This window comes from Gastrolobium bilobum, unplaced genomic scaffold (assembly GCF_033153095.1).
Source record: "Gastrolobium bilobum isolate Gb01-03AN ecotype WA unplaced genomic scaffold, APGP_CSIRO_Gbil_v1 utg40026, whole genome shotgun sequence".
Classification (NCBI taxonomy): Eukaryota; Viridiplantae; Streptophyta; class Magnoliopsida; order Fabales; family Fabaceae; genus Gastrolobium; species Gastrolobium bilobum.
In genome coordinates, this window is record NW_026899792.1 from 63800 (window position 1) to 69853 (window position 6054).

The window sequence follows — 6054 nt, forward strand, 5'->3', positions numbered from 1 at the left end:
ATAATTAGCACTCTATCCTCGTGGGAATGATAATTTGGGCATTAATACTCCCTTTATTACTTGATGCATGCACTTGCGCACTTAGGTTGGAACTAAGGGACGAATCTGTGTTCTACAAGAACTTATATTTTTCCACCATTAGCAAACCACCCAACAATCTTCCTTTGTCGAATAACCTTAATCCTGATTCTTTAGTATGATTTTCTCTTTATGGGGTATGTGATCTTCCTCAGTCAAATAGTCATAATCCTTATTCTTTAGTGTGCTGTCTCTCTCTTGATGGGGAAGAGAAACTAGGGTCGTTATTTGACATATTGGGAACCATAACCTTTTATAGTGTTTTTCTATATTGTTGGACCAGTAAGCTCCCATTATACCTAGTTGGTCCAACACTGGTATCCACCCATTTGTTTCACAGTTACTTAGGAATCTATTTGGGTATCTTTATTTGATCACTTTAATTTATCCAATAAATATTAAATAGCATAATATAATTATTTACACTATGTAGCCCACAAACACATTAGGAAATATAATTTCCTAACAATCTCCCACTTGGGCTACACATTGACCTGAGATAATTATATCATATATCCTTAGTGTACAATTGTATGCTATTTGTCCTTAGATTCTTCCTTAGATACAATCTGGTCCATCTCCTATATTAAAATGAAATCATGCCAGCTTTTGTCACTATCAAGCGTAACTAAACCTTCCATGATCATTACACCAATATATTCAATGACATAGATCAAGTATGGCTGAGTGGCATGGAAATTATATGTAATGTGATCTCTACCATGCCTATTTCCTACTGGTCCTACTTTAGTGCTTATGAGACCAGTCCTTAATTTTCTACATACACAAAGCAGAAACACAAGCACAAAATATACACATTCAGAGGGAAAATAACATCAAAATCTTTATTCCACAGAAAACAAACATATAAATGTTTTTACATAGAACACCAACATAAAGAACTCCCACTAAACCATAGTATTATCAAACAAAATAACACCCATATGAGCAGTATGCTCGTGAAAGACCTTAGGCACTAAGCCTTTAGTAAGCAGATCCGTAAGCATGAGTTCGTCCCTATGTGTTATATGGAAATCTGACCACTCTGAACTCTTTCTTTAACAACCAAAAACTTTATATTGATGTGCTTCGATTTTGAAGAGCTTCTTTATTGTTGGAGTACAACACAGCTGACTTATTGTCACAATAAATCTTTAGTGGCTTTTCAATGCCACTTACTATACGCAACCTTGTGACAAAATTTCGCAGCCATACCTTATGGTTGAACGCCTCAAAACAAGCTACAAATTCAGCGACCATAGTAGAGGAAGCTACAAGTGTCTGCTTAGCACTCTTCCAAGAAAGCTCCTCCAGCTAACATGTAGACATAACCAGACATGGACTTTTTTACTGTCTTGGCATCTAGCAAAATCGAAGTCAGAATATCGAATGATCTCTAATTCATCTGACCTCCGATATGTGAGCATGCAATCTTTTGTTCTCTTTAAATACTGCATAACCCTTTTGGCTGCTTTCCAATGATCCACTTATGGATTGCTCAAGTATCTACCTAATACTCGCATTGTAAATGCTATACAAGGTCGAGTACTATCCTAGGTATATATAAGGCTTTCTACTGCCGAAGCATAAGGTACCTTTGTCATTTCCATCATCTTAAGCTTACCTTTGAGGCATTGACCGAGGCTAAATTTGTCTCCCTTAGATATGGGCGTATCTCCTGATGTGATAACCAAATCTATCCATAATCTTTTCAATATAGGCCTTTTGTGATAACCATAGGATATCTTGAGAGCGGTCTCTAAATATCTGTATTCCTAAGACAAAAGATGCATCGCCAAGATCCTTCATCTCAAAATTTTTAGTGAAAAATTTCTTGGTTTCATGTAATAAGCCTATATCGCTGTTGGCAAGTAATATATCATCAACATATAGTATCAGGAATATGAACTTACTCCCAGTGAGCTTGTGGTACACACAATCTTCTACCAAGTTCACCTCAAAGTCATAAGAGATGATAACCTGATGAAATTTGTGACACCATTGACGAGAAGCTTGCTTAAGGCCATAGATAGATTTCTTTAATTTGCAAACTATAGACTTTGAATCTCCAAATACAAATTTTTCTGGTTGCACCATATAAATGGTCTCATCAATGTTACCATTGAAAAACATTGTTTTTAAATCCATCTGATGTAGCTCAAAATCCAAATGAGTCACAAGTGCCATTATTGTCCTAAAATAGTCCTTCGTAGAAGCTGAAGAGAAGGTCTCTTTATAGTCTATGCCTTCCTTCTAAGTGAAACCTCTAGCAACTAGACGTGCCTTATATCTTTTGATATTGCCCTTGGAATCCCTTTTGGTTTTAAATATACATTTACAACTAATGGGTTGTGCACCTTTAGGTAGCTCGACAAGATACCAAATGTCATTATCTTTCATAGACTTCATCTCATCTTTCATGGCATCAATCCATTTATTAGCATCGGAGCTTTCTAAGACTTGTTGGAAGTTGATTGGATCATCTTCCTTCAAGCCTAAAATATTTTCATGCTCTTAAAGAAACACAATATAATCATCTGGAATTGCATTTCTCCTTTCTCTAATGGATCTCCTCAATGGCACTTCTTGGGTTTGTTGAGTTTGATCTTCATGTGGCAAAAGAGGTGGTTTATTGTTGTCTTGACCCAAAGTAATGTCAGGAAACGAAACCTGTTCCATAACAATGTCATGATCAGGTACTTGATCATTAATTGTTTGTACCAGAATTGCATCTTGAATGACGACAATATTAGGAAGAGAAATATAATTTTCTTTGTCATCAAAGGCAACGTTCCTTACTTTATCTTCCCCCCAAACTCAACATCCTCCAGGAATCTGGCATTTCCCGTCTCAAAAAAAGATCTTGTAGTGGGATTATAAAACTTAAAGCCCCGAGAGTGTTCAACATATCCAACAAAGTAATAGCTGATTGTTCTTGAGTCCAACTTTCTTTCATTGGGCCTATAAGGCCTTGTTTCAGCTGGATAACCCCAAATGTGTAAATGCCTTATGCTAGGCTTCTTGCCAGTTCATAGCTCATAAGAGATTTTTGTCATTGTTTTGCTTGGAACCCTGTTAAGTATATAAACTGCAGTCTTTAGTGCTTCTCCCAAAGTGATTCTGGTAATGAATAATGACTAAGCATACTCCTCACCATGTCCTTAAAAGTTCAGTTTTCCCTTTCTGCAACACTATTCATGCTTGGTTTGCCTGTCATTGTGTATTGTGGGATGATTCCACATTTCTTTAGGAAGAAAGGGCCCTGGACATTGTTCACCTGATCCATCAGATCTACTATAGTATTCACCACCACGATAAGATCTTATGGCCTTAATTTTCTTACCTAGTTGAAGTTCAACTTCAGCCTTAAATTCTTTGAACACGTCCAATGATCATGATTTCTCACTAATCAAATATAGGTAGCCAAATCTTGAATAGTCATCTATGAACGTGATAAAGTATTGTTGATCATTCTAAGAAGCTGTAAGGACTGGTCCACAGATATTCGTATGAATCAATTCTAAGACGTTTGATGCCCTGTTGGAACCTATTTTCCTTATGTTTGTCTGTTTTCCCTTTATGCATTCAATGTGTAACACCCCATGTATACCCGGTTTGTTAACATGTCATCGTATTAAGCCACACTAATTAAAAATGCGGAATAACTTTTTACTTTCAATTATGACGTCATTATCATTACTAAGTTGAATTACTTAATTCATTTCTAAAACATTGCCTGTATGATTGCAAATACAAAACTATCTACACTCAATGACCTCATATATAAATACGTGAGTATCTAAGTCACGGAACTACAACACGTAGTACAGACAATATCCTGATACATTATTACAACTCGAATCGAAATAAGACAAAGTCAAACAATGTGGCATGTACAATCCCCATGCTCACCAAATAAGGCAACCCACCTAACATAGTCTCAACAACAACAACATAATAATAACTAACAGTATATCAGCATCCAGAAATATCATCATATAAATCAGCTAAGCTCTGACCTCCTGTGGCTAGAGGTCTCAACCCCCGCATTACCTGAACCTGAAAATGGTGCCCCAAACGTGGGGTGAGATCTCTAAACAGAAATCTCAGTAAGACAAGGGGTCCTCAAGGATCTTCCACCCCAAGCTCACTTACATGTGCAATATAAGTTCAAAAGTAGTTAACAATATAAGTTCCAAAAACAGTGCAATGCAACAGATAATCATGCCATGTGTGTTGTAACTATTCTAGTGGCTAGAGAAATGCAGGACATACGTCTACAACCCCACAATAGTACAAGGAACACCGCTTGCACCTCACCCACAACCTCACTATCTTGTATGTCGCCACATACTCAGGCTTACCGTATAGGTGGAACACCACATGCATACCATAAGCACTTGCACATAACAACTCAATAGCATTTATATAAATCAGTATATCATGAAAACACATCATGCATATAAACCATCCCCACATGGGACATGGTGGAACCAACAATGGCTAAACCGAGGACACGAAAGCTTACCTTGCAAGCTAACTATCCAAGCCAAGAGTCCAACCAGCTCAAAGTCCACACACAGCACAATCACAATCTGTGTGGACCAATAATCATATCAATAATCATACTCTACAATCATATGACATAAAGACAACGCCTTTCCTTAACTTTTCATGTCTCTAGGCTTCTCACAAAGCCAAAAGCCCTTAATCACTTTGATTCTGACTTAAGTAATCATTACAGAGATTTAACTCAGCCAATCCAGGGTCCACAAACCCATAACTCAATTCTGTCTGAACAGCACAAACACTGTCCTCGAAAACCCAGAATATCCGAATATATGTCGGGGCCATATCCGGATATCCATATCCGGATATCTACAGACCCCATATCCGAATATCAATATTCGGATACCATATCCGGATATTTCACGACAGAATGCAGTTTCTGCATTTCGCGTGATATCACTTCCAAGGATCCATTTTTAAGACTTCTATACGTTAAAGCATGCATCTTTAAGCCCCTTAAGACCAGTTATCCCGTTGGTTACTTGTTCATATTATTAACATGTTAAGACTTAACATTTAGACAAAGAAAACTCATGATCTAAGGTGATGAAGCTTACCCAAGCTTAAAACAGAACAACAATGACTCTTGGCGATCTCACAACAGCTCCTCAAGTTGACTTTCAAGGCAAATGAAAATGGCACGCCAAAGGTTGGTTCTTTGCACAAAAGATGACTCCTTGGCACCACAAATGCCAAGCAAATGGTTCACACACTCTCCAAACTCAGAGGCAGCAACAACAACCCCTCACACAACAACCCCAACTCAGCAAGAAGTACCCTTAATCCTCTCAATCACATACCCAGGTGTTTGCTCATCAATGGAGAAGGGAATCCACAAGAAAGGAGGAGTTTTGTTGGGTTTTCTCTCAAGGAAAAGGGTGGAAAGGATGAGAGTGTCAAACTCAGCAATGGAGGCACGTAGAGTGAGAGATTTCTGACCTAGAAATAAGTGCCAAGGCCTTATATAGGTCACTTAAGTTTTAATCGCACTCTATTAGCGCTAATAGCTATGCTTAGCATATTAATCCCAAACTTAGGATTCTGAACCTACTCATTTTTCTAAGATTTTTCATATTTTTATTTTATTTTTCGCAGCACTTTTACGGTATGCGTTTTTTCATAGCCAGTATCAGTTCTGGCACCAGTTCTCATTATTTCGACTTGAAACTTGTTTTACTAGTCTTACATATTATTCTAGGAATATTTCCACACTTATTATAATTTTCCGGGATACTTTACCGGTACGCATTTATACAGTGAGGCAGAACCGGTATCTGCACTTTTCGTCAGAAAAGTGACTTTTAATATTATCTCACACTTACTATAATTATTTAAGCCTTCTCATATTTATTAGTGTCAATTATGGAATTATTTCCTAATTCTCATATTTATTTAATTAATTTCCTA